Genomic DNA, 24,315 nt, shown 5'->3' with positions numbered 1-24,315 from the left:
CTTGATTCTTAGCCTTGAATATGAAACAGGATTGATAAGGAAAAAAAGCTCTCTTTAAACATATTATAATGAAAATTAAGCATATGAAAAACAGCTTCTAGGGAGAAAGGAAGACTGCAGAAGAACAAGAATCTATCAGACTTCTCAACACTGAAAATAAGAAGTAAAAGGGATAATTAATGTCTTCAAAATGTGGAAAGAAGGAAATAACTTTGAACCCAACATTTTAGAGTCAGCCATGACCTAAGGAGGGCATCATGCACTGAGGAGTATCATCACCTCGCTTCTATATCTTGAGATTGAGTGAGAGAGAGAGAGTACGAACAATGTAAGCCTGAGTCAGTATTGCGGCAGAAGATATGAGGAAGAGTGAAGTCTTGTTCCGCCAGACACTCTGTTCCTAGGATGATACATGTGATCTCAATTCCTTGTTCTTCCTGTGCCAGCTGTGGCACCAACTAGGGTTGTGATGGTGGCAGCAAACCCCATACTTAATGTGCTGCCTATAGTTCCAACTATAACTGCCTTCACCACTCCCTCCTTCCTTCCTAGTGATTGGAGGGGCAGTGGCATCCTATGTCCTTCTAACCAATGAGAGAGTGATTAGGAAACATTTCTAATCACACTCACCAAGTTCTGTAGAAACCATAACATTGGACCAAAGCAACCTGGAGTGGCTGGGTTCCAGAAGTATGTCACCTGGCTACAGAACCTCAATTTCTGATTCCCTGTTCTTAACTATACTCTAGTGGCCAGATGTAATAGCAACAGAAATGAGGGTGGTGGTGGAAGGGAAGTTGTTCCTGGAGGCTCTAATAATCTGCTGAACAGCAACCAGAACCTTCCTTTCATTAATGCATGTAGTGTTCCTGTTGCATCAAGTGCCCTTTGGGTTATGAGTAATAAATCTCTTAGTCAAGTAATAGATCATTGAGGTTGTTACTTTTACTTTTGGCAAAGCTTAAAGTCAACCCACATGGTTTGGAGAGTAGGGCATACGTCAAACACAAAGACCAAACCTAGGCATTAGCAAAGCATTAGCAGAGAGACTTTGACCAAATGGACAACGTGCTGACTCTTAGTAGTTAGGCACTGGGCCAGGTGCTGGGCAACAAGACAGACCTAGTTGCTGCTCTCAGAGTGTGCTAGATAATTTCCAAAGATGGCTGCCACCATTTTTTTTTTTTACCTTCTTATATGTGCATACCACTCCTTTATCGGTGAGTGTTTATTTCTCCTCCCCTTGAATTTATAGACAATAGAATGAAGCAGAAGTGATATCCTGGGGCTTTTGAGCTCAGGCTTTGAGAAGACTTGCCATTTCTGCCTTCTTCCTCTTAGAATCCAGCAGCTATGCTGTGAGAAGTCCAAGTCATGTGGAGAGGCCACATGTAGGCATCCCAGTCAACAGCTGTAGCTGAGCTTCCACCAACTATAGCTACATAGTTAAGCTAGGTTAGACATGCCAGCCTCGTCCAGCCCCCTGACACCATGTAGAGCAGAATAATCACCCTGCTGAGGTCAATCATCCTGCAGAATCATAAGAGTTAACAAAAACATTGTTCTAAGCCACTAAGTTTTGGGTGGTTTCTTACACTGGAGTAGGTAACCGAAACACAAAGCTTCTAGTTCAGTGGAGAAGATAGGCATTAAATAGGAGATAACTGTAAAATGTGATGAGTGTGCAAGGTACTGTGGGAGAATGGAGTATGTCCCTAAACTGAGAGCTTAGGATGAGTAGGAATTAACTAAGTGAAAAGGAGATATGAGTGTTCCAGAGAAAGGCAAAGACATGTGTGAAGGAAAACACAAAAGAGTGCAGGGCACATCTAAAAAAGCAGACATAATTTTAGTGCAACCTGATCTTGGAGTGTGAGGAGGAGTAAGGTGAGAAGAGAGAAGTTAGTATTTAGAATTTGGAAATTATCATAAGGAAGATCTGCGAAGGATTGTAAGCCAGAAAGCAAGATAAATTGATTTGTGCTAAGTTTCATCTTGACTACAGTGTAATGTGGCGTGCGAGTACTAACAAATCCAGCCAATTTTTATTATACCCATTTTTTTGGTAACTAGATGGGAGAATGGAGAGTCTTTTGGGGTGTGAAACTCCCATCCTACTCTTGGCTGGTTTGGGGCATGTGGTACTTTTATTCTTGGCCATGGCAGCTCTGGTCCCCAGGCTTGGCTGCCTTCAAGTTAGCTAATGGGTGGGACTGGGGCTAATGGTTTCCATATGAGCTGCCTCTGAAAAGCTGTTGGCATGGACTGGTACAACTCCATCATCAGCATTAAAAATCGTTGATCAGTCTATCCCAGCAACCCACCAGAGACGCCTGCTGTCTTACAGGAAATTCCATGCTCCTGGGCCAAGCCCATTGTTTGAATGCCCCTGACCATCTCCCGAGGAGCTGCTCTCGCTCCTAGCCAGAAAGAAGAAATAGATATGGACCCAAATAGACTGGAAAATTTGGGCAGGAAGCTTTGAAATGAGATGCAGCTTGGAAAAATACAGATTGTTACATCTGGGAGAGAAAATAATACATCACTAGCAATCCCTGCACACACACCCCCACCCAGCAAATATATAAATATATTCAAGCAGAAGAGCAGAGACAGATTACAGTCAAGCTAACAAGGCTTAAGCTTCAGTCCCTCAATTGTACCGACCCCTTCCAAGTCCTTGGGCGAGCCTAGAGATGAGTTCTTCATATGGTTTTGTAAATTTGCAAAGGTAAGCTACTTTTGCATTCTTTTTCTTAAATTGAACCCCCCCAAACTGTATGAGCTTCATGCTGCACAAAACCTGGGCCCACCCCTGGGAAGGCCAAAATGTTTCATGACAAATCAGTGACAATATTTGTGGTCACTCTGCTAAATAAGAACCTCTTTTTCTAGCTCACGGGACTCTGTTGGAATAATTCCTTCAGGCCACATGTAATGAAGTTAGGCGCAAACCCTTTCAGGGCGCGTCTCTGGCTAAAGCTGTGAGCGAATACTGGGTTGAGTGTGTGCAGGCAGAGGTAGTGCGTCATATGACTCTAACACTGGTCTTCAGCAAAGTCATGAAATTAAGGAAGTATATTCCAACACCACCAGCCTTTCTGATGCTGAGCCTCTCACGTAGTGTTAGACTCTCCCTTTCATCTCATCTTGGCTTTGGTGTAAGAGCCTGATGGATTCTGTTCACGCTGAAGTAGATATGGCTGATAATTGACCAAAGGTATCTTGGGATGGAGGTTACTATCTTCATATGTTACCAGGATTCAAAGCCTTAAAGTTAAAAAATTGTATTCTACTAATAGAATTAGTTTCAGAGATAGCTAGTATGGACCCATAGGATTTCTGAGAAGTACCTTAAAACCATGGTGGGCTTTGAGGGTTAGGCTGGCCCTCTGTGAGGGGTGAATCCTGGGATTCTGGGAGGCACCACCTGAAGCAGCAGGAAGAAAGCTTGAAATTACTTTTTCAAAATCTCATATACACTTGATTATATTCCATATAGAAAACTGTTTTAAACTATTTCCTATTGAGTAAAATTGCCCCAATAGGAGGCTGCAGATGATTATTCTGTGGTCCCCTGTACCACTTTGCCATCGTTTCTTACAAACCCCTACAGGTACGCGTACCCCAGTTGGAGAAGCACGCTTTCACTTACTCAGCATGGAGTTCGTGGGAGCAGCTTTGGCTCACAAGAAGGCCTCCTCACAGCATGAGACAGAAAGGAATCTCCAGAATCTGGAAGGGTTTCATGCTTGTTAGATTTCAAATTGCCATCCTTCAGGGCCATGATTCGTAGCCAGTCCCCTAACAGTGCAGACATGTGGCAGAGCCAACACCCCCGGCACAGACAGGCTGGCTTTGCTAGAGGCGCCGTGGAAACAGGGGAAGTGGTGTTTGTTGACAGTGGAGGTGTGCCTGGCTTGGCTAAGCATGGGCTTGTCCTTTCTGAGCCCTGTAAGTGATGCCTAAGCCAGGGGAGCACGCCTCATTGCCAAAGCCTGGAATCTGGCCCTTTAACACTGATCACAAAATGCGTCTCCCACCTGGCCACGCGTGTCCTTCTCTGTGCTCCTTTATCTGAAGTTTAATGATATCACATTTACTGAATGATAATAACTTCCAATTCATGAAGGTGGACGCTAGACTCTTGACACTGAGCAAAAAGGTGACATAAGTGGGATTGGTCTTTGACTCTTTGCCTACTTCCCCATCCCCTCCACGCTCTATGTCCTTTGTCCCCCTCAGAGTTCCCCCTCCTCCAGCACACACAGCTCTGGTGATTCAGACTTACAGTGGGTCCCTCTAACCACAGTGAGTATAAACCAAGGCGCCTGGGACTCAGTGGCTCATTCCTCTTAGAAATATCCCAGAAGAAGATTTTAGAAAGATGGCAAATAACGCTAACGAATAAATCTTTAATGATGAACTCTGAAACACCTACAGAGGAGTTTTACTTTGTTTTGCTTTGTTTTGCAGTGGGCCTTCAAGGGCTCCTCGACTCATCACTCTCCGCTATGGAAAAGCCAGGTCGTCCCAGGAGCCCCTTCAGCCACGCCACGCTCTCAGTGTTGCTCAGCCGACCCAGGATTAATATTTGGGGAGATGAAGAAACATATTTCCAAATCCCAGAGGGGATCACTTGGGCCAAGCTCTACTCCTTCAAGATGTACGAGTTGCCGCACTGATGTCTCCACCTAGAACTTGTAAAGATACTCATGAATTTCCACAAGCTGCACACCCACTCCTCCCAGGCTAAGTGCTGGATAAGGGGATCTCCAGCCCAAGAGGCCTCTCCTGCAGGGCCTCTGGGGTCCTTGGTGACCAGTGCACTCAGTCTCTTAGGAAGCCAGCCCCAGCCAGCGAGGTGCATGGAGTCCACAGAAAAGGGCCCGGCCTTCTCCAAGATGTTTGTTGGTAAGATACCTCTCATGCCTGCTCCTCGACTTGTTGCTACCATCCAGCCTCGGAGGCCACTTTGTTCTCTTCTTCCCATTTTTTTCTCTAATTGTGCTCTTGTCTCCTCTCCACACACACATACGTCCACCATACTGTCCTTCCTCCCATCTGAGTCATGTCTCAATCTTCCTGCTTTGTTTCCCAGATGCCCCTTTCAGGCACAGCTCACCCAGGGAATGCTAACCCTGCTTTTGTGCAGCGTCCTGTGCAGCCCTGCCCAGGAGGAGTCCAAGCCCACAGGGTTCCCCCTCCTTAGGTCAGCTGTGGAAAGCCAGGCTCAAACAGTGGGTCCTACATGTTCAAGGTCCCTGGAGAGGATCGGGGGGGAGAATTCCAATAATTGCAGATGAATCCAAATTATGGGGAAAGTGCCAGCTGTGATTTAAGATCAGATAAAGGACAATGCAAAGGGGGAGAGTAGGAGGAGGGTGACACTGAGAATATCTGCTTATTTCCATTTTTGTCATCTTGAACTTTAGCTACATGACTACGATCTGCGGCCCCATTATTCTGGCTGGTTAGTGCATCAGGCCAAGAATAAAGCAGTTAATTTCCAAGTAACCTTGACTCGCAATGCGGAGAGCCTCTCAGCACGTCAGGGCCAGCCACGTTACGAGGTCACTGCTCCCTTTAACAGCCTCTAGCGGGAAACACAAAAGCCTGCATACTGGCTGTGTTCCCTTGCCCTGGACTCCATCCTGTTTGGGTGGGTCTCCCTTGCTTGGCATATGTGTGAAGGCATCTGTCTGTTTCCCCTACTCTAGTTTGGTCTGAAACTGATTTATTCAAAATCTGTTATGTATTTAGCATGTGTCATACCCCGAATACTGAGTTTCAGTGCTTTTAAAGTAACTTGTACAATTAATTACACTTTATATACGGGTTATTAGAGGTTGAGCTGGCAGGAAGCATGTATGTATTGGGCAAGAATAATATGCAGATGGTATGTAACAACTAAACCAATAGCTAACATTTGTGTAATGCGCTGTAGTTTGCAGAGCACTTGCATATGCATTATTGCTTTTGGTCCTCACAAGAACCCCCTTGAGGTAGGTAGCAGAGTAAAAAAAATTATTACTCCCATTTTACAAATGATAAATATGGGACTCAGAGAAGTTATAAGTGGCACAGTCAGAACTCTAGATTAGAAATTTTACTTAAGAACTCGCAAGCTGAAGCTGAAAAATATGCAACTTTAGCTCCTGGGGTTCTTTAGTTACTTTGTTTGAAATTCTCTGTTAGTCTGCACTGACTTTTATTTAACATCTTTATTGAGGTGTAACTGACATACATAAAACTGCATGGATTTAAAGTGCACAACTTGATAAATTTTGACATATGTATATACCCACGAAATCAGCACCATAATTAAGATAATGAACATATTCATCACCCGCAAGTTTCCTTGGGCTTCTTTGTAACCTTCTTCTCTCTCCTTCCTACCTTCCCCAGGGAAACACTCGTCTGCTTTCTGTCACAATACATTAATTTGCATTTCTTAGAATTTTATATAAATGGAGTCATAGAGTATGTAGCCTTTTTTATTTTGCTTCTTTCATTCGGCATAAGATACATTCATGTAGCATATATCAATAATTCAATCCACGTTTTTATTTTTGCTGAGTAGTATTCCGCTCCATGGATATACCACAGTATGTTTATCTATTCACGTGTTGGTGAATATTTGGGAGATTTTAGTTTTGAGCTATTAGCAATAAAGCTCCTATGAGCATTCATATACAGCTCTTTATAAAGACAAATGTCTTTATTTCTCCTGGGTCAATGTGTAGAAGTAGAATGTTTTCATCAAATACTATGTGTATGTTTCACATTTGATGAAACTCCCAAACTGTTTTCCGAAGAGGTTGGACCACTTTACATCCCCCCAGCAGCGCAGGAGTGTTCAAGTTCTTCTCCATCCTGGCCAAAACGAGCTAGGATCAGTTTTTTTATTTCAGGGAACCTAATTGGTGTGTAGTAACATCTCATTGTTGTTTTAATTTGCATTTCCTTAATGACTGACAATGTTGAGCATCTTTTCCTGTGCTTACTTGCCATCTGTATAACTTCTTTGGCAAAATATCTGTTAACATCTTTTGCCCATTTTTAATTATGTTGGGTGTTTTCTTATTGTTGAGTTTTAAGAGTTCTTTCTAAATACTGGATCCAAGTCATTTATCAGATATATGCTTTGCAATTACTTACAGTCTGTAGCTTATCTTTTCATTCACCTCAGGGCATCTTTTTAAAATTTTGAATAAGTCCAGTTTACCAATTTGTTCTTTTATGGATTGTTCTTTTGGTATTGTATCTAAGAAATCTTTACCAAAACTGAAGTAACAAAGGTTTTCTCCTATTATTTCTTCTAGAAATTTTAGTTTTAGGATTTACATTTAGGTCTGTGATCCATTTTGAGTTAATTTTTGTGTATGGCAAGAGGTATGGATCAAAGTTCATTTTTTGCATATGGGTATCCAATTGATCTACTGAATAAAAAACTATTTTTCATCACTAACTGCCATTGCATCTTTGCTAAAATCAGTTGTCTCTATGTGTGTATGTATTTCCAGACTATTCAATTCCATCAATTCATTTATTTGCCTTTATGCCAATACCACATTGCCTTGATTACTGTGATGGTTAGTTTTATGTGCCAATTTGGCTAAGCTATAGGACCCAGTTATATAACCAAACCCTAATCCAGGTGTTGCTGTGAAGTATTTCGTAGATTTCTGTGAAGGTATTTTGTAGATGTGGCTAACATCTACAATCAGTTGACTTTAAGTAAGGGAGATTACCCGCAATCATGTGCATAGGTCTCATCCGATCATTTGCAAGGCCTCAAGAGCAAAAACTGGGGTTTCCTGGAGAAGAAATTCTGCCTCAAGACTGCAACCTTAACTCCTGCCTGAGTTCCAGCCTGCCCTATAAATGACATACTTACCAGCCCTCACCGTCATGGGAGCCGATTCCCTCAAATGTATACATATCTCCCCCTATTGGTTTTGTTTTTCCAGAGAACTCCAACTGATATAATTACTGTAGCTTTATAGTAAATCTTTAATTCAAATAATTTTAATCCTCCAACTTTGTTCTTCTTTTTCAAAGTTTCTTGGTCTATTTATTTAGTAAAACAAAGAAAGGCGAGATGACATTCCACTGAGTGTTCAGGAGGGATGTCCAAAACAAGATGGTCTGAGTTGGACCATAAAGTTAGGAAGTTTTCTACAAATAAATATAGCAGGATGGGTGTAATTCCAACACAGGAGGAGGAAACTGCTTGAGCAAAGCCTCAGAAGAATAATTTTTCCAAATACTCTGGAAATTAGAGTCAGCCAGTGTGGCTAGAAAGTGAAGAATACAGAAGTGATGCCAATATGTTTGAAAACATATCTTGGGTTAGTACACTTTCACTTCCAAATGAAGAAACCAATTGAAACTGGCTTCTGTACAAAAAGAATTTGCTAATACAAATAACTGAACAATTCAAGGGTTTATAGCTTCAGGCATGACTGGTTCAAGAGAGCTCATTCTTTCTCGCTCTCTCCCCCTCTCTCTCTCTCCACTGTCAGCTTGGCTTTTCTATGTGGTTTCAAATCTGACAGCCCCAGGCTTATATTACCTATACGACTTGCAGCTATATAACCTGCAGTCCTTGTAGAAAGAAAGCTTCTTATTTTCACACTAGTTATGCTAAAAAAAAAAAAAAAATCCCAGAAACAAGTCTCATTAGACTAAGTCAAGTTACATGTCTACACCAGAACTGAAAACTGCGTTCCAGGATAGATACACTGACTTACTAGAGCTGGGTCATTATTGGAGTGGGAGAAATGTAAAGTGGAGGTCAATGGAATTACCACATCCTTCTCAACTTCCTCTCTCAGTGACTAGTTTTTGCAACCTCAGTATTCATTTTTCATTTCATCCTTGAGACCTTCTGTTGAATGCTGCTCTCTACATTGCTTCTTTCGTTTTTTAAAAAAAAACGCCTAAACTTCTGCTTTCTTCCCCTGAAGTGTCAGTTTCATATGTGCTCGTTTCACTACACTGTATTGTCCCTGACCGTTAGTCAGTTCTCTCCAGAGTTCTAGTTTATTGCTGTCACCACTGGAGTTTGCAATAGCTTTCAATTTGGCTCCTTTGTGAATCTCATTAATATGCAGTTATCACCTCTCTCCAGATCATTAACAGACATTAACCAAAACCAAACCTAATAATGAAATCTAAAGATTCTGTGGCAATAACTTTCACAGGGAACTAGGGAATTTGACAGAGGAGGAATTTCGGTAGGTAAATGGAAAAGGTCCCCTTTCCCAACACACAGAGTTTTCACCAATCCCTAAAGGAGACTTTGAGAGAAAAATGAAAAAACCATAATGTAAGGACAGAGAGATGGAAATAGATGCCTTAGCATCTTTTTCTGTAAATTTAGGGTAAAAGTCATAGCCATGAATAGCTACGGGTTTAGGAAATCTGAGGTTATAAGCTGTGGCTTAATGAGAGCCCAATTAGCAAGGCTACACGGAGCAACAGTTGAAAAAAGAATTTAGTTTTTGGCTGTTCTTCTTCATGTTCTGAAATATTCCCTCTTTGGTCTGAAAGATGTCTCAAGCTGCTTTTTTCTGGCCTTCTAGTTCAGTTTTAGCTTGACTGTCACTCAGAGTGTGATATCCTTACTATTGCTGAAAAGTAGAAGCTGCTTCTGTCAACCCGCAGTTGTGTTTGTTTTTGTGAGTTGGAGCTTTTCCTGTTCTAGCCACTGTCTCGATTTTGGCTGATCTTCACAGTCTTCACATCCATGGATTCAAGCCCATCATCATCTCCCATCTGGACTACTGCCGCAGCTTCCCAGCTGGCCTCCTTACCTCCGTCCTTGTGACCCACTCCCTATTATGCCCCAATCCTTCTTCCTTACTAACGTCAGAGGGAATCTCTCTAAAACAGAAATGAGATCATATCACCTTGCATTTTTCACAAACAGATGAACTGACGTGCATAGAGAAGCTATGTAGCACAGCAGACATTATCACCAGTGGCCTGTTTTGTGTATATGGAGGTAAGGAAGTAAAAAGCAACCACCACTGAATGGAGTAAGGATGTGATTGTCTGAATGTAGTTTGGCCATATGCCTAGTTCTATTCAATGAGTTGTGGGGGAAGTGATATAAGTTTCCTCTAGGCTGGAGCATTTAATTGCCAGCATGAGACCCTCCTGTATTGGGAGTGTGGTCACAGAACTTCCATCAGCCTGAGTTCCTGTGGGATTACAATGAACAGAGCTTTCCTACCAATCTGTATTGAACATGTAGTGTGAGTAACCAATACACCTTTGTTGTCTTGAACAATCGAAATTCTAGGGTTGTTCTTTATGAAAGCATAGCCTAGACTATTCTGACTGATACAGATATTGGAGCTGAAATAAGAATGCTATTGTAACAACAACAAAAAACACCCCAATGTGATCCAAAAAAATATGTGACATTGGCTTATAGGCCAGGTGGTAGGTGGTGAGAAAACTGATATTGAAAGCTGGGAAGTTGATAATCCAAGTTATTTAATGGGAAAGCATTTGATAAAATGGTCACCTTCAATCATTTTGGAGGCATATAATGGACTTAATTAATTTATAGATCCTTGAGACAAGATTGGAAAACAGAATATTGTAGTGTGCAGTGGTTTCAGTTGGCTATGTTTGGCAAGGCACTGTAAGAAAGAGATGCACTCAGAAAAGAACTGGCTTGTTTGCAAGTGGGAATGAAAAAGAATAGAGAGGATTCAAAAATTCAAGGACTAGTGGGGTTGCAAAGTCAACTACTTCTCAATTATTACGTAAAAAGATAAGAATGAGAAATGCTGTGAGCAACAAAGGCTAATTAAAACTCAGCTTTCTAGGGAGGATCAAATTAACGGTATAGTCATTGTACACAGTTGTTAAAACCTCTGAATGGAGTGAGGTGTCTTAAAGTAAAGATCCAATGAAGAGTAGGGTGCCAAGCACATCCTCTTAAGAGAATAAAAGCACTCAAAGAAAGAAAATACAGATGTAGCATGTACTTGAATTAAGTCTAGAGATAGATATGGGGGTGAGAAAGCAAAGAAATAGCAAGTAAGGGTGTCATCTTTCAGAAAGGACTGAGAGTGCAGGTAGTGACACATAAAGCTGACTGAAATCCAATATATGGGGAGTTTTAATCTAGTGAGTTTTCGAGAGAGTTGTAAACCAAGGAATCATGGGCCTTGACTAAAAAGATGGTGACTGTTGAGACCTATGCCTCTAATCATCTAGGGCAGGAAGTGGACTGAGACTCGAGATCCCTAAGGAATCATATTCCCCAATGCCTATTTCAGATGCAGTCAAAAGGGACAAAAGAAAAAGAAGAACCTCCCTTAGGGTAGACACAGCAGTGATGGAGAAAAATGGATGCAGGTGCTCTCTCAATCTGAAGAATAAAAGATTAATCAAAGTACATTTCTACTCCAAGTAGGGAGCCTCAAAAGGTTAACCCAACAGGATTCAGCACTACTACAGGCCAGTGTCTGCTGTACATCTCCCATTCTTCCCCTTTCTGAGTAGGAGCATTTATTATGGTTATCTTGTCTCTATTCCAACAATGTGAATTGGGGAGTGGGGACAGATCAGTTGTCTTTTTGGTTCATAGCTGTTGAGATAAAAAAATGCCACATCCAGACCTGGTGTAGAAATTACGATCTAAGATACTATGATGAAGGAAATTCTGTGCTTCATTCAGAGATCCCAGACTTTGAATTTAAGGCTTGACATGATGGGATATTTAGATTGTCTCCTTGGGGAGGGGATGAGTATGTTCTGCGTGTATTCAGAAGATAACACTAAATACATAGAGACTGAAGGCAGACTATCAGATATTTCTACTGTTGGCCAATACTCAGTCCTCCTCTCTTGGGGAACATGAAGACTGTGCTTCCCTACACACTTGAAATTAGACACGGCCATATGATTAGCTCTGGCCAATGGGTTGTGGCCTCTGACTCTGCCTGTTACCAACTGAGATAACTTGGGTTACTTTAAGACACCTTACTCCATTCAGAGGAAGGAGGCTGCATCAACCTGGGTCCCTGAGTGACCGGAATGAGCAGAGGTTTCCTGCCAACCTGATTTGGACATGTAGTGTGAGTGAGGAGTATACTTGTGTTTTAAGCCACTGAAATTTTGGAGCTGCTTGTTAAGCAGCATAACCTTTCCTCTTCTGAAGGATACACTCACCTTTCCCAAAGGCAGAAAGAAGAGGTAGCCCCAGATTCAAATTCTGTTCTGTCTGGCTCAGAGGTCAAAGCTTGGCCACTACCTCACTGAGCTGAGCTGCAAGGGGATTACTAAAGCCAATCCTCGAACTAGGGCTGATGAGAAAAAGTTCAGTACTGTATAGCTTCAAAAGAATTAAAACATGAAGATATTAATACAACATATGGGGTAGAAGAAGATAGAGGGAGACTAATATGATTGACCAGAGAGTTGGGGGGATGAAATTGTAAAACTTTACCTGGATTAGCTTATTTTCCTTGTGTAGAGAAGATAAAAAGAACATTAAGATAAAAGTTAGAGATACTTAAAAGACAGTAGCTCGGGGAATTACATAAGAAGCAGTTATGGAAGTAAGCATTAATTCATCACGTCCTATGCAGAAGGTGCTACAGCACACTCTGAGTGGCAGGTGGCTACATTTGTGTAGTGAGGGGTCAGATGGGGGGAACAGGGATGATAAATGGCAAGGAAGAAATTGAAAATAGTTTGTATAGGTGACTGAACCAAATTTAATATCTCTGTTTAATCTTAGAAATTGTGAAAAGACTATGACAGTTGAAATTTGGCCTAGGAATTTTACCTATTATACAATAGTCAAGAAATACATTTAGATTTTTGTAGAATTTGGATACTTTTATATTTTCCTTGAAAAGTGCTATGTTTTCATTCTTACTTTTTCTTAATGTTATCTGTTTTAATAAGTTTGTTTTCCATCAATGTAACAATGCAACTTCATAGTTATAAATCTCTCGTAAGTATAAATTATATATAGGAGATTGAGCCTAAAACTGTAGTCTAGAACTCCAGACCTTGGAAAATCCTGATGAGACACATCATTACTTCACTGCCATCTGGTGGCCATGTAGCTTAATTGCAGGAATAATATTTTTAGTGTGGCAAATGAAATGTGTTGAAGATGTGTCTTCATATCATATAGTAACAGCTGCAAGTGTTTTTTTCCTTGCCTTATTTCTCTGTCACTTTCTTTGACATCTTTTATATTATTTTTCTCTACCTCATCTTTCTTTCTCTTTTTCCCTTATTTCAGATATAGCATATGATTATAGTCAATAATATATAATCTATGTATTCAAGATAGGAATGTTTCTGAAGGAAAAAGCAAGAGAAACCACTGATCCTGCCGATACCTGTAGCCATGACTTCAGAGCCTCCCAGCTGATGGAATAAGAGATCTACCAGAACTTCCATTCATTTATTTGCCTAACATTTACATAGGTCCTACTGTGTGCCAGGCACGGTGTCAGGTGCTAAGAATTCTGAGACAGAAACTGCAGTACTTGCCCTGAAGAACTGCATTATCTTATAGGGAATAAAAGAAATAACTTCAATATAGTAGGATAGAGATTACCATGGGCCACTCTGGAGCATCCCGGATGTTCAACCCTACCCTTGCAGACATTTTCAGTTACTTTCAGGTAAGCATGGAGCTCTTAGGAACAGGCCATACATATGTTACACAGGGCCCCATCCTAGACTTGCCTCTTTCCTCTCATTTTTGGTACACTTGATATAGGGATTAAAATAAACAATGTATGTAAAATACTTAGATCAGTGCCTGGAATTTGGGGAGCACTTGAAATGTTAGCTAACGTCATTTCTCCGTTTATGTATTCATTATACTCTATGCCAGTCACCTTACTAAGAGCTGAGAATACTAAAATGAAAATACAACCCTTGACTTTAAGGAGTTTATAAGACTAGTGGAGGAAATAGATATGCACATAAATAATTTCAATGCACTATGGTCATTGTTAGATTAGTGTGTTAGGAGTAGGAGGGAGAACTATATTAACCTTGGGGAGCCATGTATAGCTAGCCTTTGAACTGTCAAATATAAACTAGATTCGGCCAGGGTATCAAGAAGAAGAAGAACATTCTAGGTAGAGGGCACAGCATGAGTACAGCATGCAGTGCAAGAGCACATAACCTATTCAGGAAACTACAATAATTCAGGACTACTGATGTATAAAGTGCAAGGAGAGAAAAGCTGGTACAAGGCTAGACGGGTAACAAGATCCACATCAGGAAAGGCCTTGCAGGACATACCAAAGAAATTAGAATGTATATGGTAGACCAGGGGTGATTCAGACTGGTAACCTGAGGGCTTTTTGGCTAAGGGACATTTTGTTTGGTTTGCACAGAATTTGAAAAAGTAACATACCTAGACAGGTCACAGTGCAAACAGCTGAGCACATATTTTACTAACAGTCCATGCCATGAGTTTGTGTTGCCTGCAGGTGTCTGTGTTGCAAATCCATTCAACCTGATGGATCATAAAAACCACTGGAGTGTTTTGAGCAGGGGAACATCACCATATTTGTGTCTCCCTGGTGGTAACATGGCACATGAGGTAGGAGAAGTAAGAATTAGCAATAGAGACAAGTAAGAGGCTTAAAATAGTCCAGATGTGAGAGCCAGAATGAGGGCAGCAACAGAGGGGATGGACATAAGATTGATTTGAGAATTAGAAGAATTGGCAGGACTTGGTAAGTGATTGTTTATGGATTTTGTCGGTTGGTTGGTTTTTTGGTAGTGGTGGTGAACAGGAACAAGAGGGAGGAGTCTAGAATGACTCTCAGGTTTTTACTTGGGCAGTTGAGTGGATGGTAGGTGGAGGTACAACAGGATGTACAAGATGTGAGGGCAGCTTAGGGAGCAAGACTATGTGCTGGGTTTGGACAGGTAGAGTTTGAAGATTGTGCTGGATATTCTGGCAAGGATGGTGGTTGGGATGGATCACAGACCAGTGACAAATTGTAGAGTTGAAACTGGAATTGGAAAGGTTCTCAGGTACCAAGTACATATCTCTTACAACTCACAGACCAGGGCCTCAAGCCTGGAGTCAGGGTAAGAATGCATTAACTCTCCTATGGCTGATTGAAAGAATTATAAAAAGAATAATAGTGATAATAACAGTAACAGTAATGCAATAATTGCCTTTAATAGAATTCCAATTGTGTGAAAGCCTGGATTAATTCATTTATTCTTCATAATAACCTCATATAATAAGTGTGTTTAATGTCCCCATTTCATAGATGTGGAAACTGAGGTTTAGAAAAGTTAAACAGCTGGCCCAGGTCCCATAGTAGTAAGGGGTGGAGCTAGAACTTAACTGTCTTCAGAGTTCCAAGCTGGTTACCATGCCACTATTCTGACAGTGTAAGCAGATAGTGTAATATGTGGGATACCAGAGAGGTTGGTCTCTTTTGATAAAGCGTCCACCCTCTCTCTCAATCTGCACCTGTGCCTGAAATTTTAATTTTAGAAATGTATTTCCTAGGGTCTATAAGGTTTAGGAGAGAAAGTTTCTCTAATCCCACTATTCCAGGCCTAAAAATCTCTGGGAATTGAAGACCAAGTCAGAGTTTATAGAGGTTCTCAGCCTGATTATGCTTTAGAATCACACAGGGGACAGGGCTGGCCCAGTGGTGTAGTGGTTAAGTTCATGGCTCCACTTTGGTGGCCCAGATCCTGCCGTTTGCGGGTTCAGATCCTGGCCGTGGACCCCCACACAGCTCATCAAGCCATGCTGTGGTGGCATGCCACGTATAAAATAGAGGAAGAGTGACAACAGATGTTAGCTTGGGGTCAGTCTTTTTCACACACACATACAAAAAGAATCACTTGGGGAGTGTTTTTAAAAACTACTAACGGGCTAACTGGTCTGTGGATCACTCCCAACATACACACATGCACACGTACACACATTTTTAAATGATGATTCAGATTTGCATCCAGGATTGAGAACTCATGTTCTCAATGTTCCGTGAGATGCAAATTCTCAGTAAAATGCAAATCAGAATGGACCTCTGAGGGTGGGCCTCAACAATCTGAGTTTTATCAAGCCCTCCTGGTGATTCTGGTCAGTGCTTTCATGGAGTTAATAAGCAGCCAAGGAAGAGTAAAACAGGCACAGGGAGAGGATTCAGCTCCAACCCTGGAGCAGGAGGGAAGATGATGAAAGGGGAGCCTGGCCAGGTGACTAACTTCTCTTCTGGACAGTTGGAAAAGTCTGATCTGTCCTTCTTGAAATGTGGGCTCGCTGGTTGTGTTCATTCACACAACCACTTTTGGGAAAAGGGAACATGGAAGAGACATTTGTTAAGTACACGTTACATGCCAGGCAATTCCCATACATAGTTTTCCTTAATCTTCGCAACCACTCTGTAAAAGGGACCTCTTTTATCTTCGTTTTATAGAGGTGGCTAAACTGAGTGGAGTTGGTTCTGCTTCTCCCCCCGGAGGTCTTGTGGGAGGTGACAATAGCCAGCTGGAGAGAAAGGCCAAAGCCTATCTCCTCCCTGGAGCAGCTACTAAGAAAGGTGAAGTGGAAGGCACTGCCAGAAGGTGGCTCCACGCTCAGTCTCTCCCTTCTGTCTCCCTGGGAGTCAGGAGTCTAAGGATCAAGGAGACCGAGGCTAAAGCAGACACTGTGCGGACTAGGATTCGGGAGACCTGTGAGTTGGAAGACTAGGTTAACCAGAATTTATTTTTTCATAGTTTTTGAGGGAGAGGAAACAGATACCACTTGCTGGGAAAGTTATGTGAAGGGAGGATGCCTTCTCCTCATCCCCAGAGAGCTAAATGGAACCATATTGGGCCCTCCCCATGCCACTCAGGGGAGATGCCTTTCAAGGGAGTGGAGTGAAATGTTTTATTGAAGAAACTCCAAGAAGGGAGGAAAGCAGCGCAAGAGAGGGGCAGCCTGACAGGTCGGCAGATGGCAACAGCCCCTTTCATGCATGTGGCTGAAAGCTGGGAGCCAGTCCCTCTGAAGGCATAGCAGTAGTCCACAGGTCCTGATGCCTTTCATCTGCCTTCTCGCAGCTTTGGACTGACGGGAACTAGGAAATTCACAGCAATCCTATGAGAAACAAATGGGGGCCCACTTTCAGAGTCTACTTAGCTGATAGCAAATGGAATGGAAGCCCTGGAGTCTGCAAACTGGGGCCTTCTACTCAGTTTAGCCACCTCTATAAAACGAAGATAAAAGAGGTCCCTTTTACAGAGTGGTTGCGAAGATTAAGGAAAACTATGTATGGGAATTGCCTGGCATGTAACGTGTACTTAACAAATGTCTCTTCCATGTTCCCTTTTCCCAGAAGTGCTCAACAGCTATATGGTCAAAATATCATTAACTAGTCAGTTTACTTTTCAGGCCAGTTTTCTCAACTGAAAAAACAAAAAAAGAAATAATGATACCCTCTTCTCCTGGGGCACCAGGAAACCACAAATTTGAGTTCCCAATTCAATCAAAGGAATATTATTAGTTAGCAATAACTGCACTGTGGATAAACTTCTCAAGTCCTGATATTGCCACTACACGAGGATATTAGTGAATAATAGGTAAATATCTCTTTTCATTTGACAGTTTACACAGCTTAGAGTCCATTTCAATTATCATGGTCTGTACTTTTACAGGTGTTATCTTACCCAATTAGATAGTCATCAATTGCAAATTTATTAAGCATTTTAAATAATATTATGAGATAAAGATGGCCTCCCTAACTGAATTGCCATGATTACTTTTAGAATGCTTCTAGGGGCTGTGGCCTCAGGAACACAGCCCTTCCCATACGGCTCTAGAGTCACCATGCTTTCTAAAACAAAAATCTGGTTAAATATTCTCTCCGTGGAAACACGTCTATTGAAATGTTCTTAAGACTCCTCTACCCATCAAATCCACCCTCCTACTCTAGTCAGAGTGAACATCTAAATTATAACTCTAACTCTGCTTAAGACCATTTACAGCTCTCTGTCACCTACAGAATAAAGCCTGAGCTGCTTGGCTTGTCATGGAGGCTTCCTGGCACACACGCCCTAGACCCTACTCACACCTCTAGCCTCCTATCTTACCCTCCCACACTGCCTTTCACATTGTAATACTGCCTCATTACTTGTAGCTCCACCCACATTATGTGGGTTCATGCCTCCTTCCCCAACTTTGCACCTGGCTGGATCCTATGAATTCTCTAAGATTCATCTAGACATCATCTTTGCCAGAATGCCTTACTCTCACCTCCACCCTTCCTCTGCGTCTCCAGAGCACCAGTTTATATTTTCATCATATAGCCCACAGATGTGAAGATGAATGAGCTTTACCCTATGGCAAGGATAGTCCCAACGATCTTTCCTTGACTCCCTCAGGACATGTTTCATTTGGAGATTATTTCGTTGTGGATCTCTAGTTGCCCTCCCAAGGTCTCAGAATAATATATCTGAGAAATACTTAGTATATAGACTTCCTTCCTTGTTTCCTTTCCTTTTTCCCTCCCTCCTTCTATCCCTTCCTTATTCCCTCTGTCTCTGGGGTCAGAATGACTGGATTCAAATCCAAGCTCCACCACTTATTAGCTGTGTGACCCTAGAATAGCTTCTTATCTTCTCTGAGCCTTATTTTCCTCATTTGGAAAATGGGAAGAGTCATATTCTCCAGAGAGATATTCCTCTCACCAGATTGTCTAAAGGATTAAATATAAGTACGTATAAAATACTCAGAACAATGCCTGATACAAGGTAAGCACTCAAATATTTGCTAATATTATTACTAACTTTCTTTGACCTGTTGAATGAACAACTAAATAATAATCAACATTTAATAGCAATTCCTAACCCTGGAATCTAAGTTAAGCTGACTGGTATTTTGATGTGGGCCCAACCCCCATTCACTTGCACAAATCCCTCTGTCTAGGATGCTGCAACCAACATTCCATACCAGAACTTCAGTCATTTGACTTCAGACTTGTTCCCCCTTAAAGTCTTATCAATCATTTATAATGCTCTCATTGAAGTAGTCCTAGACAACCCCAGCTGGAAAGAATAATAACTCATATTTGTATGGCGCTTTACAATTTACAAAGCACTCTCACAGACTCTTGTTCTTTTGATCCTCCTAACAGCGCTGTGGGGTAGGAGGAGCAGTTATGATTAGGATTGTTACCATTTTAAAGAGGAGAATACTGAGACTCACCGAGTCTAGGAGCCTTGGTTCCCACAGCTGGCAAGGCCTGGAGCTGGGCTCATCTTCAAGTTTTGTGGTTCCCGGGTCTGAGCTCCTCATGCTCTACCACGCTTGTGTAAGCTCTGAAACTCTCCAGCAGTGGTACAGGACTGGGGCATCCTCACACAGGGGCCTAATACAGCGTTGTGGAGGCTGGCAACTTATGCTTTTGTACTGATCAGTTTAGAGACTCGGAATGTCAGGGTGAAATGGGACTTTAGAGACGATCTGCTCAAGAACCCAGGACTGGAATCAGATTTACTGAGTCCATACCCAGCATTGTCACTTACTGATTAACCTTGAGAAAGGTATTTAACTTCCATGTGCTTTAATTTTATCAGCTGTAAAACACGGCTAAAAATAGTAGTCACCCAACAGAGTTGTTGACGGATCAAATGAGAGCATTCATTTACACACTTAATTATGAATATTAGCCATCATCATTAACATGTTCAAGTCACAGCTAGTAAGACTATTTGTAAGTTCATTGTCCATTAAAGATGTAGAAGACTAGGTCACCTGGACCCATCCTCACATTTTATAGGCAAGGACACTAAGACCCAGTGAGCCATGGTAATTTGCACAGCCTGGAAAAGCAGAGACTGGAACCCAGAGACTGGATCCCTCACTGGGACCTTTCACCATTTACTGTGAGTTCCATCCTCTGCTAGGTCTGTGGGAAGGTTACTCAGTCGTTCAACAAATATTTATGCCTAGCCCTGAAACAGCCACTGTGAAGGATTGCAAACATTTCTAATTTAGTTGGATTGGCAAGTGTTAAGTAATAACGCATTTAAATCAGCACTTAATTGTTAGAACAATTCATATAAGGCCATTGGTGGGATGCCTGAAGCATGTGGGAGAGGAAAGGGCTACATTAATTAAGTAATGTAATGATTAGCAAGCATTTTATTGAGCTCCTAATTGTGTCATGCATTTACTAGGCTTCAGAGATCCATGGTCTCTACTCTTAAGGACTTCACAGTTTAGATGAAATGACATATGTGTAAATGAATAATTTCGACACACTATTTTATAAAAATCCACAAGAAACTATTTACAAGGACTGTGAAAGCACAGATGACTATAGGAGCACTAAGGAGATTATTTCTAAGTCTGCCTAGGGAAAAAAAGGTCCAGGAAGTAACGCTGGAACTGGGTTCTGAGGTACAAATAGGAGCTTGCTAGTGTATAGAAGAAGCCACTTACAGGAAGAAGAAAAAAGGCTTTGCAAAGGCCTAGACAAAGAGCATGGCTCATTATGTAGGGAACTGGAAATTGTTGTACAGCTGGAGTTTAAGGTGTGAGCTAGATTGTGTCAGGCAGAGTCAGGAGAAGCATGCGAGGCCAGATCACGGCAGTCTTGACTACCATTCTTGAAGTTTGGATCTTATTATGTAGAAAATGAAAACCTGGCACAAATTTTGAGTGGAGAAATAACCAGGGAAGACTGGAATCTTTTTCTTTATTCCAGTGGGAATTTTCTGATGTTTTTATAATGAACATGGATTACCATGATCGTCAGGAGAAACATCTTATTTCAAAAAAAAGCAGGATCACTCTGGTATCACTGTGGAGGGTAGACACAAAATCAAAATGGAAACAAACAAGTTAGGAAGCTGTTGTAGTACCTCAGATGCAAATTGTTGAGAAAATAGACCAAAATTGGAGAAGGAAGGCAGTGAAGGCATCTAATAGAACGTGAAAGAGGGAGACTGGCGGGGGGGGGGGGGGGGGGAATGCGTGGATGTGAAGTGGCTGGAGAGGAAGGGGTCCAGCACAACTCCCTGGGGTGCTGGTTCAAGACTCAAGTGTCTGCCAGCTGCTTTTCATGATTTCTTTATTTTCAGCTAGACTGAGTATGCTCAGAAGAGAGAAGTCTCCCTCAGTCTCTTCCCCTGTCTCGTTCAGAGCCCCGCTCCTCTCTAGCTCTCTGTGCTCATGGACCTGAAGACTGGGGAGCATTGGAATATGATGGCTCTGGTTAGAGTTGTCAGATAAAACAGAGCACACCCAATTAAATTTGAATTTCCTATAAACAACAAATAAATCTTAGTATGAGTATGTCCTATGCAACACTTGGGATATGTTTATATTCTTAAAAAGCCACTGTTTATGTGAAATTCAAATTTAACTGGGCATCCCGCATTTGTTTTTGGTAAATGTGGCAACCCTAGTGCTGCAGTGTGTGTGTGTGTGTGTGTGTGTGTGTGTGCGCGCGCGCGCGCGCAGTAGAGAGCAGGAACAGAGAGCTATAGCGAAGTAATGGAACGTACAAAAGACTAAAGTGACCTTAAGGAGCCTTCATCCTGACCTAGGAGGCAGGTAAGGCACAAGACACAAAAAACGCAGAGTCACACTAAGGGAGGCAGTAGAGCGGAGTGACTTACAGGAGAGACCTTCTGAGGATCGCTGGCTCCCTTCTTATCCCATCTCTAGAAGCAACAATCTGAATCTGGCTTCCTATGTGATTTCCTCATGGACAGAACATGCTGATCTGGGGACAATCCCTTCTGACCCACATGAACAGGACATAGAGGACATTATTTAGTGCATTAATTTTGTGTTCAGACAGTCTGGGTTCAAATTCTAGTTGCATGGCCTTTGGCAAGTCATTTACCCTTTTAATATATTTTCTTCATATGTAAAATGAAAATAATAGAACCTACGTCAGACAATCCTTTTAGAATTAAATGGATGTAAATGCAATGCCTAGAACCTATTAATAAGATACAAATATCATTGTTTTCTCATAATAATAACAAAATCTTACCTTCAGAGACTACTTTAGTGCTTTAACATTCATTTTTTTTATCATATCCTCACAATAGCTCTGTGATATAGACAGTACAGGACAAGTTTGATTGTTTCCATAACACAGATTTTTTAAAAAATTAACCAGCTTGGGGGTCCTGCCCCATGGCCAAGTGGTTAAATTCGTGCACTCCACTTGGGTGGCCCAGAGTTTCGCTGGTTTGGATCCTGGGCGCCGACATGGCACAGCTCATCAGGTCTTGTTGAGGCAGCATCCCATATAGCACAACCAGAGGCACTCACAACTAGAATATTCAACTATGTGGGGTGGGGGGAGGTGGGTTTGGGGAGGAGGGGGGAGGGAGGAGGAGGAGGGAGAGGAGTGGGAGGAGGAGGAGGAGGAGAAGGAGGAGGATAAGAAGACGAGGAAGGAGAAGGAGAAGCAGAAAAGATTGGCAACAGATGTTAGCACAGGTGCCAATCCTTAAAAAAAGAAATTACACAGTTTGGCCAAAGTCACAGTGGAGCCGTTGGTTAGCACCTGAACCAGGACTCCTAAACTGCTACAGTACTAGGACTAGAAGAGAAATGGGATCATCCAGTGGTTCTCAATGAAGGGCGTTTGGAAATGTGAGGGCATTTTTTATTGTCCCAATGCTTGGAGCTTCTGCTGGCGTCTAATGCCTGGGCCCAGTGCTAAACATTCTTTAAGCACAAGACAGTCCTGGCCCCAGATGCCAATAATTCCCTATTGATAAACACCAGTATTCCTGCCTTCTCAATTTGTATTGAAAAAACAAGAGGCCCAGAGTGGTTAAATGACAGGCTCTCAATGGCTTTCACATGGGTGATGATCAAAAACTATTTGTTGAGTGAGGGATTAAAAAGAGAAATGGAGCCCATTAAGGGAACTTTCTGCTTTCACTCCTCTACATGGTGAATGTGGTACCTGAACACGTTGGCATGGCTGTGGGAGGGGAAAGGCCACTAGGTTCCAGTCTGTGATGCACAGTTGACCATGTGACCAAGAACACTTCCCTCCTTAACCTTGAAGACTCAGGTTCTCCATGGCAGAGCTACGGTCTCCCATCCAGTACCCTGTGGTGCCCCTCACACAGATGTGATGAGGACTAGGAGGAGCTTTCCAAATGCCTCCGAAGGGAGGCACTCACCAAAAGCAATCAGACTTCCCAGACCTATGGCTCTTGCATCCTCATGCTAAACGTGCACAAGAGAACTGGGGGCCCCAGGTGCCTGAGCAGGTGGCCTGGCTGGGTAGGGGTGGTCAGCAGCACTAGGACCCATTGCTGGAGCTACGCCATTGGCTTTGGGTGCACAGTTTACAGCTAGAAGTGGTCTTAAACGGTATCTAATCCAAAAGCAACATATTATAGATGAGGAAAATAATAAAAATGCAACTATCATCTTTTCATTATTTTACTACATGTGGTGCCATGCTAAGCAATTTACACATATTGCCTCATTTGACTCTCACACCGACTCTCTGAGGTACGTGTTTGTATTCCCAATTTACACATGAGGAGAGTATAGAATACCAGTAAATTTACTAAAGTCCAAAAGATGAAAGTGGCAGGGGTGGGATTTGAATCAAGGTCCATCAGATTCCACAGCCACTATACTGCCTTCTGGAAGAAGCTGAGCACAGAAGGGGCCTCACCCAAGAGGGCCCCTCTGCCTGGAGAGTCTGGCACTCCTGTTTCAGTGTGTTCTACCAAGCGGCTCTGGGTCAAGCGTAGATGTCAAGACAGGGCAGCGTGGTGTGAAATTCCCCTGCCTGTCGTCGTGTTGCGGGGAGGTCGCAGAACTTCCCTTATAGCTTTCATTCCTCACCAAAAAGCTGCCATGAGGACGCGATGCGAATATTAAAGCCCTGGGGCTGGAGGACTTGCCTCCCCACCCCCAATCCAGAGCCGCAGGACATCAAAGCGAAAGGAAGCGCGCGCGAAAAGGGGAGGAGGTAAATCTCCCGGGCCCCTGGGCGGTGCGAAGCCCTGCGGCGCCCCCGCCCGCGCCCCTCCAGCTGTGGGTCCCGAGCTCGCCGCCGCCGCGCTCTCCTCGCCCCGCCCCCTCGCCCCACCCCTCGCCCCGCCCCTGCTGCTGGCGGCTTTCATGTGGATCAAGGCTGGGAAGATGACAAGCCTCCTGACTGATAGATACACGGAGACTTCGCTGGTGATTTATTGGCTTTCTGCACCTGACGAGAACCACTAGGCCTATCTAAGGAGGGAAATATATGGGCTTTCATGACTCCAAGTGGCAGCCGCAGGGCGAGCATGTGATCT

Source organism: Equus caballus, chromosome 5 (assembly GCF_041296265.1).
Source record: "Equus caballus isolate H_3958 breed thoroughbred chromosome 5, TB-T2T, whole genome shotgun sequence".
Taxonomy (NCBI): Eukaryota; Metazoa; Chordata; class Mammalia; order Perissodactyla; family Equidae; genus Equus; species Equus caballus.
Note: the sequence above shows the minus strand (reverse complement) of the source record.